This window comes from Lolium perenne, chromosome 3, assembly GCF_019359855.2.
Source record: "Lolium perenne isolate Kyuss_39 chromosome 3, Kyuss_2.0, whole genome shotgun sequence".
In the NCBI taxonomy this organism is placed as follows: Eukaryota; Viridiplantae; Streptophyta; class Magnoliopsida; order Poales; family Poaceae; genus Lolium; species Lolium perenne.
The window spans coordinates 19981414-19995692 of NC_067246.2; positions in this window are offsets into that span (position 1 = coordinate 19981414).

Consider the following 14279-nt stretch of genomic DNA (forward strand, 5'->3'; position numbering starts at 1 on the left):
TCCAAACTCCGTCCCTCCAGCAGTCCGCAACTGAGATATTTGGCCTAGTGGTGTGTGAAAACAAAGCTGGAAACTGGAAGCAATGAGGACCATCCATCGTCCATTTATCTTTCCATAATGAGGTACTAATCCCATTTCCCAGCTGAACACATGTAGCGTTTCTGTAGGTGTCAATCATCCTCCAAAGCTGTTTCCAAGCTCTGGTTTGGGTGGTTGGCCTGTCTCCAAAATCCTTTCTTTGCAGGTGTGTAGCCATTACCCATTTGGCCCAACGCGAGTTGGGTTGAGTTAATATACGGTTGAACCCTCCGAGCCCTAGTTCCTCATTACGTAGAAAATAATGGATCAATTTTTCTTAGCAACACGGATCATCGTCCCAAGTTCGATCTATTCGTAAAACGAAACCCTATGGTCAACCAGATACATCGTTTCCAAAAGTTCGAAGGCGAACGAATATAAGCAAAATTAAGCAGGCATACAACAAAAGTTTTTCTCCTAACAACCCAAACAAAGTGACGCAAAATCAACTGATGACAACTCAGTAGAACTATATACATGAGTTATTGGTGCATCAAACACCCGCCCAGGCGCCCGGTACAGCAAGCTTCTTCAGCTACAAGGATCGATCTTGGCATATCATCTCTCCAAGAGGCAGGTCCACCCCTCAGCTCAGCCGTTCCCCAGCAGCATTGGAGCCCTAATGATTGTTGAGATATGTTAACAGAGCTTGCCCACCATTCCTAGCATCCGATCCTTGAAGATCAGCCTCCAGCGTTTGATCGAGCAAATAATCAACCTCCCAACATGTTTAACATCCAGCCAAGGGGGGACCAATAAAAAATTGATTATTCCTAATTTTTTAAATGCTCCACAACATAACAACATGGACTGAATTTAAGAGAGCATGCTTTTTTGTTTGAGAACCAGAATTTTGCAATATACTCTAATGAATTTCCAACTTGCAGTTCAAAGAAACCAGCAATATGAGTCCAAAACGCTCTAGGTATAGGGCAACAAAAAAAAGGCCGTGTACTGACTCTGGATCAGAGCAAAAAGTGCATCTTCAGGTTTTTCCATATTCATTTTTTAAATTGCCTCTATTAAAGTATTAATTAGTTGGTTTGGTGCTAAAAGCGACACGAAAATATGGATACTTTGTGGAATGCGCAAGTTCTAAATTAAAGGAATAGGAACAGGAACCACACCCCCAAAATTACTTATGTTGTATAAGGTAGAAGTGGAATAAACCCCTTCTGAAAGTGGAATAAACCCCCTCTGAGACAATGACCGTTAGGCGCTCCTGCGACGAGCGTGCCCTCCGTGGCCTTCCGCCGCCGCCGCGCTCCTCCGGCAGGGCAGCGCCTCCCAGCTACAGTCCTCCATACCCTCACCACCTTCCACCACCTCCGGCCTCTCTTTCGCCGATTCGCACGCCGACGCTGCTTGGGGTCGTCCCTCCTTCGGCTCCGTTCTCAGCAGGTTCAAGATCTACGGCGACGGCGCGCTCCCCAGCTCCTGCCTCGCCGGTGGTCGCAGCTGTTGCTCCCCCTCGACTGCGGAGCGTGATCGTCGGGCGTCCCTCTCTGGATGAGCCCGCCCCGGAGGAGTGCGCCTCTATCAACGCTTCGCTGGCCGCCTGGCGGCGGGCGGGATGTCCGGCCTTTTCGTCCTCGTCAACGTCGGCGCCGGCGGGAATCCTTCGCCGCGCTTCCTCGCGCGCCACTCCTGCTCTGCTTGGCATGCAGAAGTCCGTCCGCTTCAATCTTCCTCCGACAACCACGACAGAAGCCAAGGCCCACCCCTGCCGCCAGGCCGTTACATCTACCCCGGGTTTTCCAGCACGCCAGGGCCCGGATGCCGAACCGACGGAAGACGGCTGGTCAATAGTTACGTCGCGCCGCGTGCGGCGTGAGGCACGAAGAGCCGCGGCCCTCCTTGATGATCGTGGACGCAGACGCTCCACCTCCAGAAGCTCCAGCGCCGCCCCGTCTCCTCTCCCTACAAGAGGACCACCTCGACCGTGTTTCCGCTGCAGCTCCACAGAACACTTGGTTGCTTCTTGCCCTCGTCCTCGCTTCCGTCGACGCTCACCACCAACCTCGCCGCGGAGACCGAGCGTTGCCACCTCTCCTTCGGCGACCATGGCCTTCCTTGGTCACCCGTCCACGCGCGACGAGGAGGACTCCTGCTACATCGCAACCTCCTACGACCTCGACAGGGAGCGTCTTGATTGGGAAGACACCGCCATTGTGGCTTGGGTGCTAGCGGCTCCGTCGGGCACAGACCGCTCCGACGTGGAGGACGTCTTCCGCCGCAAATTTCGTCTCCGTGCGTCCGAGCTGCTGGTGAGCTCCCACTTCCCGGAACAGTACCTTGTCAAGTTCTCCTCCGCCGAGCTGCGCAATGAGGTGATGCGCACGGAACGGTGCAACTTCAAACTCGACGGCCTCGACGTCCGCTTTCGGCCATGGCGCGCCGTCTCCCACACATACAACGCCGACCTTCTTTTTCGTGTCCATATCGTCATCGACGGACTTCCTCCGTTCGCTTGGCGGCCGGAGGTTGTTGATCAGCTGGTTGGAAGGAAGTGCGAAGTGCAGCGCTTCGATGATGGGTTCACCACCATGGAGGACACCTCCTCTTTTGGTTTGTGGGTGTGGTCGGCGGCACCACACCGCATCCCTAAGGTCCTATGGTGCACTTTTGTGAACAAGGGCGCCGGAGGGCTCTCCTCAAAGGTGCGCATTGACGAAGACCGGCCCAACCAATGGAAGCGGGGGGTTTCTTTTCGTATCCTGCTGCACATCGACCGCGTCGAGGATTTCACCGGCTCCTGAGTTGGATGGCGGTGAGCCCATCACCGACTTCAGGCCGTCTTCTCACTCACTCCCTCGGTGCCACCTCGGCACGGTCGACGGCATGCCCGTCAATGCTGGTGAGGGCTCCATCTTGCCGGTCCCCATCCCGGCGTTGGGCGAGCTTGGCCCTACATTTACTCGTCGCAACGAACCTGATGATCAGAAGGACCTGGAGCTCCCCTCTCGTCGCAAGGACCGCGATTCTCGGGGTTCCTCCCGTCCTCGCGACGAGGAGCGCAACCGCTCCCGACGCTCACCTTCGAGGGGTTCGAACCGTCACCGCTCACGTTTTTTTACAGAGGAAGGAAAAAGGCGTCGTTCACATCACAGCTCTCGTTGTGACGACCGCGACCTCCGCAAGCGGCACCGCCGGGACGAAGACGATGAAGATGAACGCCGTGGGCCACGTCGCGATCAACGAAGGCGTGCCCCCTCCTACTCCCTGCGCACCAAGATTACCTCAATGGCAGACGAACGCCGTGGTTCCCGGGGCTCCGGGCGTACTCCTGGTCACTCCTCTAGCCGCTACGGGGGGCAACGTCATCCCGTCTACAAGCGCTGGGTGCCGGTTGACAAACATGCTGACGCCATGTACGCCATGGTGCAACCCTGGAAGAAGACCAGTTCGGTGATGGCTCGCAATGTCGCCGCGTCTCCAACCGCCGCCATGGTCTGCAGGGACTGGTCCTCGGCGATCAAAGAGGTTCCTGCAGGTTTCGAGGAAGGCTCCTCGCGCCTAGCCTCGCCTCCGCCCAACACAGTCTTCGAGCCCATGGCTCTTAGCTCTTGGGGAGAAGAAGAAGTGTCCCCGGCCTCGCCTCCTTCACCAACGAAGCTGCTGCTGGAGCATACGACGCCCGCGGCCACGCAACTTTCTTTCTCTGAAGCGGTTGAGGTACCTGAGACTTGGGAAGAGGTCGCTGAAGTTGGGTTGGACATGCACCAGGTCGCACATAAGAAAGAAACTTCGCAAGTCGCCAGCGAGCCAGTGCCCCAGGAGGCTTCCCCGACCCCCGTCACGGACCTTTTTGTCCGTCCGGTGGCGCCCCTTCTGCCCCGCCCCACACCGGCGTCGCCACAACCCGGCCTCGACAAGGGACAGTCGCCACAGCCCGGCCTTGACAAGGGACAGCTTTCTTCCGAAGCCCGCCGCAGCGCTCATTTCATCAACAAGCCCAAGATGCATGCGATGGACAAAGCAATACAAGTTCTCAATGCTAAGATGGGAGTTGCCAAAGAAGGGGTCCCTCTGCTGCAGGCTAGGAAGGAGTACGTGGAGAAATATAAAACTCAACTCCCGAACACGACGGTTGACGCCCTCGCCAAACTCTTCAAGCTCAACATCCGCAGCATCACAGAAGCCGATGAAGCTCTCATAGCCATGGGCGGCCCAGGGGGCAGTGAGGCCGCAACACAAGACTTGGTCGTTTAAGGGTTGGATCAGCCCTGTTCGTTCTCCTTAGGTTGTGAACGTTGACGTTTCCCTTCTTTCCGATCTTTGTGGGCGATCATCGTTTTTATTCTCTGTTCGTGGCAGTATGTTGGGGCCAAATTTATCTATTGCGGATTGGAATACTCGCGGGCTGAACGATCAAGGTCGTAAAGACACTGTCCATGCTTTCCTGGCCGATACTTTTTGTCACATTGCTTGCATCCAAGAAACCAAACTCGATCACATAGATCAACGCACTGCTTCCTACATCGGCGACTTCAGACTCCAATCTTACGCTCACCGACCTGCCATCGGAACCCGAGGAGGCATCCTCTTGCTCTGGAATGAAGATCACGTGGACGTCTCTAATGTTCACCTTGGCACACATTTGATTTCGGCAAATGTCTCTATTCGCTCGTGCGGTACTTCTTTCAAATTGACCACCGTCTATGGTCCAACGGATAATGCCGAGAAGGAAGAGTTCCTCAACGAAGCTATTGCCGCAAAGCCGGCTGATGACTCCAAATGGCTCATCATAGGTGACTTCAACCTTATTTACCAAGCGGAAGACAAGAACAACGATCACCTTAATTTTCGTTTGATGGGGCTTTTTAGTAGAGCCCTAGTGACATGCCAACTTAAGGAGTTGAAGCTTCAGAACAGAAAATACACTTGGAGCAATGAAAGAGAGTCCCCAACTCTTGTGCGTCTGGATCGGGCCTTCTGCAACGCCAGTTGGGATTTAGGGTTTGAGCACCATGTGCTTCATTCCTTGTCATCATCTCTCTCGGACCACTGCCCTCTACTCCTCTCCAACCAAAGTGGGCCGCGGAAGCCTCCTCTCTTCCGTTTTGAGTCTTTCTGGACCAAAATGCCGGGCTTCAACGAGACTGTTCAACTTGCTTGGTCAAAGCCTTCATCCCACACTCAACCGGTCCACAAAATCAACCAGAAGCTGAAAGATACGGCGCTTGGTCTGAAATCTTGGAGCAGAAGTCTCTTCTCTGACTGCAAGCTTCAACTTATCATGGCTTTGGATGTCATTTTGCAACTCGACGTTGCCCAGGATTCCCGAACACTGTCCCCGGAGGAGACAGGCCTTCGCGCTGACCTCAAAAGGCGGGTTAAAGGTCTCGCAGCCTTGAAACGATCTTGTAAACGACAAGCTTCTAGAATCCGATACCTTCGTGAGGGGGACGCTAACACTAAGTTCTTTCACCTTCGGGTTAATGCTAGGAAACGCAAGAATCACATCATTAGACTCAAGCACAATGACGATTGGGCTTCTACTCATGACGAGAAGGACAAGCTCATCTTTGAGCACTTCTCCCGCGCCCTGGGTCGCCCACCTCCTCGCCAGCTGGACTTCAATTGGGAGGTTTTAAGCCCCACTGCCCATCCCTTGGAAGACCTGGTCCTCCCCTTCTCGGAATTGGAGATCAAAGAGGCTATTTAGGATATGCCTATCGACAAAGCTCCGGGACCAGACGGTTTCTCTATGGCCTTCTTTCGCTCCTGTTGGGACATCGTCAAGGATGATCTTATGGAGATCATTAACGCCTTCTCCGAACTTTCGACGCAGAACTTTCATATCCTTAACACCGCTAATATGGTGTTGCTACCGAAGAAGGATGGCGCTGATGCCATATCGGATTTCCGGCCTATTAGTCTGATCCACGGGATTCCGAAGATTATCGCCAAAGCTATGATCGAGATCGTGTCTCGGAGCCAAAGTGCCTTCATCAAGACCAGAAGTATACATGACAACTTCATGTACGTCAGAAACACGGCTCGCAAACTTCATTGCAGCAAAACACCAGCTCTCCTCATTAAGATGGACATCGCCAAGGCTTTCGACTCCGTTCAGTGGGATTACATGCTGGATATTCTTCAGCGTCTCGGTTTTCCTCAGAGATGCCGGGCTCTCTTAACGACACTTTTTACCACGGCCTCTTCTCGGGTTCTTCTTAATGGAATCCCCGGTAAAAACATCAGTCATGGCCGTGGCCTCAGACAGGGCGACCCCCTTTCCCCCCTCCTTTTTGACATTGCCATCGACCCACTTCAGAAGGTTCTGGAGGCGGCTACGAACTTGGGGCTTCTTCATGCTATGCTAGGTGGCTTGGAGGGACCCAGGGTCTCTCTTTACGCGGATGACGCGGCTATCTTCTTGACCCCTACAGTTCAGGACCTGTCGGGTCTCGCCTATATTCTTCAACAGTTTGGGAAGGTCACGGGGCTGGTGACTAATGTGTCGAAAAGTTCCATCGCCCCTATCTAATGCGACAACATAAATATGCCGGATATCTTGGATAACTTCCCAGCTGCAACGACACTTTTCCCCATTAAATATCTGGGATTGCCTCTCTCTCTCGGGCGACTCAAACGGGCAGACCTCCAACCTTACATTGATAAAGCGGTTGCGCGTCTTAACCCTTGGAAGGGAAGGTTCCTCAACCGAGCCGGCTGCACTGCCCTTGTTAAATCAGTGCTTTCCTCCATGCCTATCTTTCTGCTGACAGCCCTTAAAGCAGACAAGGGCATCTTGAAGGCTTTTGCTAAAATCAGCCGTGGTATGCTCTGGGCTTGCAAGGAGGCGGTGAGCGGGGGGAAATGGAAGGTCAACTGGCAAAAAGTATGTCGACCAAAGGAGCTGGGTGGTCTAGGGATTCTGGACCTGGAAAATTCTCTCGTGCCCTGAGGCTTCGTTGGCTTTGGTACGAATGGACGGCGCCGGATAAACCTTGGGTAGGTTCGGAAACACCGAATGACGCCTCCGACCGGGATCTTTTCAATGCTGCAACTCGGGTCACCATCGGCGATGGAGAAAAAGCCTTGTTCTGGTCCTCTTCCTGGCTCAATGGAGCCCCTCCGAAGGATGTTGCCCCCCTGATTTTCAAGGCTTCAAAAAGGAAGAACCGGACAGTTCGTGATGCCCTCCATGACCATAATTGGGTGTCCGACATTGCGATTGAGACTTTCACAGTGGAACATATGGAACAGTATATCCGACTTTGGGATCTCACCGTGAACGTCATTCTTTCCCCCGGCACCGAGGACTCCATAATATGGACCTTAACTCCTAATGGAAAATATTCTGCTAGCTCCGCCTACAAAGCTCAGTTCCTGGCGGCCCTCCTTTGCCCTTTTGGCAACATCGTTTGGAAGACCTGGGCCCCCCCGAAGTGCCGCTTTTTCGCCTGGCTTGCTGTCCAAAACCGCCTCTGGACTGCTGACCGTCTGGCCAAAAGAGGATGGCCACATCATCCTACCTGTCAGCTTTGTAGAAGCTCCCCGGAAACGGCCCGACATATCCTCTTCGAAAGTCGCTTCTCCAAGAGGATATGGACTGCAGCGGCGTCATGGCTCTCCTGTCCGGACCTTGCTTTGAGCCTCAACACGGTGAGACCGAAGGTGCTGGATTACTGGCAAGCTATCGCCAGAACCCCCACCTCCTCGCCCAAGGGCCTTCGGACAGCCATCATGCTCATCTCCTGGGAGATTTGGAAGGAGCGGAATGAGAGAGTTTTCAGCAACAAATCCTCCTTAGCCTCGGTGATCATGCATAAAATTAGGGAGGAGGGCAAGGACTGGGTTCTTGCCGGTGCAAAAGGTCTTTGGGAACTTCTAGGCTGAGTGCCTCTGTGGTGTTTCTTAGGGGGGATTCGCTTCCCCCCTTTTCTCTTTTTCTTTTTGGCTTAGGCTATCCCATGTTTTCTTCTCCTATATTAATATAAGGCAAAATCTTTTTGGCCCGTTTCAAAAAAAGAAAGGATATTGCAAAATGAGAGCATCTCAATCCTCATTTTAACAGTTCCAGGAGGCTTGCCCTTGTAATTCATACCAACAACTCATCACATTTGAGTTAAACTTCCTCCTAAAAGTCAGCTTACCCCTAAACGCACATGTGCGAACAGTCGCAGAAGCACGTCGCTTGGGGCAGTGAAGATGATCCCGCGTTCGGCTTCGTCGTCCTGATATGTAGTGCCGGCTCCGTCCCCTCAACTTTCTTCGATGACCCCACCGCCTTGAGAACAACAAATGTGGTGCCTTGAGTCCAAGGTTGCATGATGACGAGGAGGTGCTAGCCTCTTCTTCCAAGGCACTTACTTGCTCTGCCCTCCCCTCCACCAGTCCATTCACTTATATAGAGAGTTGGTCAGGGGACAACCCTAGGTGTCCCGCATCCCAAAACCCTAACCCGAGCTAGATGTATCCAACCCACTAGCCTGTCATAGTCCAGGTCTGGTCTAAGCTAACCAGGTTCCGTGTAAGACAAATATTCTATGTCAGATCATGTCCTCTTAATTAAGTGTGTGACCCCATAGATCATAGTAAGCCAGTCATGGTCCGAGTCGCACACCGCCCCCAAGTCATGTTCTGAACCGAGTCGTGCTCAAAGTGAATACACCCTCCAGACCAGTAGCTAGGAGCTTCCTATCAACATGACGTTCTCTCCGAGTCCCTTTGCCGCATGATATTGGTGATAAGTTGATGAGGAGTGACTAGTCAAGCCAGTCTCGACATAACTCTTTTTTCTCATCTCTCTGATATGTGATCCTATTCTAGTAACTCCTTGGCCAGACAAGATCGATTAATACTTAATCGAGTTGCGCATGGCCATGCTTTCGAATAATATCACACACTAGTAATAAATAGCCTATAAGTAGAACAGTACTAGTGGCGCACCAAATTAAGCGTAAGTCGGTGCTATTTACTGGTGGAGTCCCACTTATTTGGTGCGCCACCAGTAGTTGATTCTTTCACCTACATCGATTAAGGTTCTTTCACGAACTCGGCTGAGCATGTGTGGCAGTGGGACTGCAAGAGCCTGATCCAGGTTTGTGAGGCCTGTTTGGAACTGGGCGCTTTTCTTCTGCCATGGACCTCCGTCGGCTTTTGGTGGCTGCATCTTGGTCCAGACAGTGGAGTGTGCGGCTGCCGGAGAAGACCAAGGCGGATGATGGCGGTGCCTCATGTCGCCGTTACCAGGTCAAAGGTATAGTTGTTGCAGGTCACGTTTCTTTGGTTGGGATGCTTGAGAAAACCCAAAATTAGGGTCCCTTGATCGCACGATGGATACAAGCGACATTGTTCCCTAGGGGCACTATTTTTGGACCACGTGTTGGCTAGAGCGGTCCTGAGGTGGAGCTCTGTGGTTTCTTCCGTGTCGAAGACGACAAGTCTAGGTGGTGTGGTGCAGTGGGGTCTCGGCGGTGGAAGCGCGATGATGGACGCGCGTAGGGTTGTGGCGCTCTCTGGTGTTGTGGTGGCATCGACAACACGCCTGGCAAGGTCAATTCCTTGATCCATGGTCTGAAGATGGATATAGGGAAGACGACGGCGGCGTCTTTTGGACCATGTAATTCCGGTGCACGGTAAGGGTCTACTGGACCGGTGCTCCGGTTTTAAATGATAGTTATAGGTGTGAGATCAAGAATTATCATGTCCACCCCTATCATGAAACTTGTAGGGTGAGCGACTCTTTTTGACAAGAAGGAGGCTTACAGGTTGATTAAGGTATTATTTATAAGATTTTTTAAATAAAAAATAAAAAATTGTATGCATCATTTTGATCCCGAGGCCGAGGCATAGCCTCCTTTTAAAAACAAACTAGCAGGGTGGCCCTCGCAAATGCGAGGGCATCATCTTGGTGTGTCAAAAATGAAGGAGAAATAAATCTATGATTTTACACCATATTTATTATGTGTTACGAATTTATAGAGGTATAAAATTAACATAAATATTATGCTAAAGCTAAATAGCTCCTAAGTGAGGGACATCTTTTGAATTTATAGGTGAATATTTATTGGGCCATTCTTAGGAGTATAATATTAATGACCACTCCAGTCATCAATAAATGATATTTGCTCAACACATTGAAGTGTATTTGGCTTATTATGCAATTATAATGTTTATATTAGCAGTAATTAGCAATTGAATTCTATGTGTCATCATCGAAAAATAACTATAGTCCACCAAAGAAGTGCACGATGATGTGTTTATGTGATATTTGCAATGGAGGAGGAATATGAATTTCCTTATTAAAGACCATTATTGTTAATAAGACATAAAAACATTCAGATATTTTATTCTTCTCTTTTGCTTCCTACGTTTTTAGACATGTGGCATTCTTCTTCGATAAAAAATATATATGAATCTTTAGGTATCGACATTCTTCACAACGATAATCAAAGCAATAGACAATTGACTCGTATTTGACAGTCAACACGCAAGTTCTTATTTAAATATAAAATATAAAGATGCAAAAATTTCTACATTATCGATGACTTACCGACTTTTTTCTGCTATTTTTAAGAACAAATAACGTGATGCAAATATATTCTAGATGCTTACTCTAAGTCGATAGACAATTATGCATTCCTGATTACTTGAATATATGAATAATGCAGTTGGATAAGTTTATTTTGTTATGCTAGCATTGGACTTTGAAAATGTTTATACTTAAAATAAGATGGATGATAGTGCAATCATTTTTATCTATACATATCAATCCTTATTACCTTTTGTGTTCCATAAATCGCCGAGAGGAATGGAAATAAATATCAAAAGAGTATGTGTACTTCACATATTCTACATTTTTAAACTAAAGCTTGTAAGAAATAGCTGCATATTAATTTGAGGAGAGTGTAGATGGTATAATCCAAAATCACCAAAAAAGATTAGTACTCCATCCGATCCATATTACTTGTCTCTAATATAGAGGTATATAGAAGTAAAATGTGTTTAGATACATTCATGTTAATTAGCGACAATTAATATGGATTTCATGGAGTCATATATTTCCTGCAATATAAAAACCATAATGTGCTTTAGTCAGAAAATCGAGACCCATAATTATATACGATTTCTATCTCCGCCGCCTTCTTTCAACTTCAGCGAATAATCAAACGTGTGGGGGTGAATTTTATGCTAGCTGACATGAAGGCTTTTGTGTTTATGTTTATTTTTAATAATAATTATTATGCATTGAAAATAACTTAACACTTTATAGTTTAGCATGTATTACCCGCTACATCTCAGTTTACACCAAATATGATTTTCGTGTATTTCCCATATGACCTCCTAATGATACGTACAGACGTAACTCAATATTATACTACTTTTTAATGGTGAAACTTGCACAGTACCAAAATTAACCTGTCTACATGTCCGTGTTCACCTCCTAATGATACGTACATGGACACAGAACAGAACACATTATTTCTTTCTACGTTACGTGAGAACCTAGGACGACTTGTATTGTGCACAGACTCCTTTTTTTTTCTATTTGAAACGGTATAGTGTGGTGCACAAACTCCTTTTTCTCTCTTTTGAAACGGTATATGAGCAATCCCGCGATCTGTTAGTTGAAAAAATTACATATATGTAATATCTAAAATTCTACGTGCCATTGGTTTCTTTTGTACATATATATTGTTGTACGTAACACTTTTGATCTTTTAATCTCATACGTTAATATTAAAATCCTCGGTCCATATTTATTTTTGATAAACCCCATGGCATGTATGTGTACACACTGTTATCATGCACTCACCATGCATGAGTGTGTGCACTTAGGGAAATGACCGATCGTATATTACCTGAAATTGTGGAGAATGACTTGTATCCAACGCTTCGAGCAAAATAATTGTGGATCAAAATTCGTGTGCAATATTTACGGATAATATTATTTTTATATCATACATACATGTGATCTACTTTGCACTACCTCTATCCCCGAAAGGTTGTTCTAAGTTTTCTAATTTTAAATAATCTATACACTATTTAATGTAAAAATACATCAGAGTTTAGAAAAATCTTGTACATTCTTCTCAAGAGGGAGGGAGTAATTTTTTCCTTCCTATAGTTTAAATATACTCAATTTATGTATAGTATAAATCACTTCACACTATTTATCATAATATCCACCATGGTCTTCTGGGCGCTGGGCTCAACGGTGGGACGACGGCAGCAGCTCGACACACAACATGTTTTCCTCGGCGGCACTCTCGCTCAGCTCCTGCGGGGGTGGCCTTTATATGGCGCATGTGGTTACTAAAAGAACTGAATTCTGATTTTAATATGCCTAGTCTAGAGATATTGCCATGCACGTGTCGTTCCAGAAATTTACACGCGACACGTCCGGCTCTTGCATGGTACACGGACAACTCATCTAAACTTTTTAGAAATTTGATCTAGGCGGGATAAGCAAATAAGCACGTACATATATGGCTTACTCAGACGTGATGAAATAGGACTCCCACAGTTAAAAAAGCCATACCCTTTACTCGTACAGGAAAGAGACTCAAGTTTCCATGTGTTTTTTCCTTAAACTATCTACCCCTTATTAAATCCTGACCACGCATTACAGATCCAATGATAAATAGTAATTTGGGTGATGTGGATTAACCTGGCGTCTCTATTTAAAACTCCTTATTTTACTTTTAGTACTACATTATCGATGACTTACCGACTTTTTTCTGCTATTTTTAAGAACAAATAACGTGATGCAAATATATTCTAGATGGTTACTCTAAGTCGATAGACAATTATGCATTCCTGATTACTTGAATATATGAATAATGCAGTTGGATAAGTTTATTTTGTTATGCTAGCATTGGACTTTGAAAATGTTTATACTTAAAATAAGATGGATGATAGTGCAATCATTTTTATCTATACATATCAATCCTTATTACCTTTTGTGTTCCATAAATCGCCGAGAGGAATGGAAATAAATATCAAAAGAGTATGTGTACTTCACATATTCTACATTTTTAAACTAAAGCTTGTAAGAAATAGCTGCATATTAATTTGAGGAGAGTGTAGATGGTATAATCCAAAATCACCAAAAAAGATTAGTACTCCATCCGATCCATATTACTTGTCTCTAATATAGAGGTATATAGAAGTAAAATGTGTTTAGATACATTCATGTTAATTAGCGACAATTAATATGGATTTCATGGAGTCATATATTTCCTGCAATATAAAAACCATAATGTGCTTTAGTCAGAAAATCGAGACCCATAATTATATACGATTTCTATCTCCGCCGCCTTCTTTCAACTTCAGCGAATAATCAAACGTGTGGGGGTGAATTTTATGCTAGCTGACATGAAGGCTTTTGTGTTTATGTTTATTTTTAATAATAATTATTATGCATTGAAAATAACTTAACACTTTATAGTTTAGCATGTATTACCCGCTACATCTCAGTTTACACCAAATATGATTTTCGTGTATTTCCCATATGACCTCCTAATGATACGTACAGACGTAACTCAATATTATACTACTTTTTAATGGTGAAACTTGCACAGTACCAAAATTAACCTGTCTACATGTCCGTGTTCACCTCCTAATGATACGTACATGGACATAGAACAGAACACATTATTTCTTTCTACGTTACGTGAGAACCTAGGACGACTTGTATTGTGCACAGACTCCTTTTTTTTTCTATTTGAAACGGTATAGTGTGGTGCACAAACTCCTTTTTCTCTCTTTTGAAACGGTATATGAGCAATCCCGCGATCTGTTAGTTGAAAAAATTACATATATGTAATATCTAAAATTCTACGTGCCATTGGTTTCTTTTGTACATATATATTGTTGTACGTAACACTTTTGATCTTTTAATCTCATACGTTAATATTAAAATCCTCGGTCCATATTTATTTAGCATTTGTGGATTAACTTGGTACCTCGAAAAACATCCTTATTTTACTTTTAGTATATAATAGATAGATGTCTTGGTCAATTGTTCATGCATTGCTGTATCCAGGAATAATAAACCGTCCATGTGGCCAAGGGAAAATAATATATAGAGAGAGAAAAAACAAGATAGATTTTCTTGAGACACGTCCTGCTAATCCATTACGAGTTATATTTTCAGAAAAGTTTAAACCGTCTGGCGATTTAGAAAACCAAGCATGGCGGCCAGCGGACATCGAAGCATCACATCGCGCTAGTGCATGAGCGTC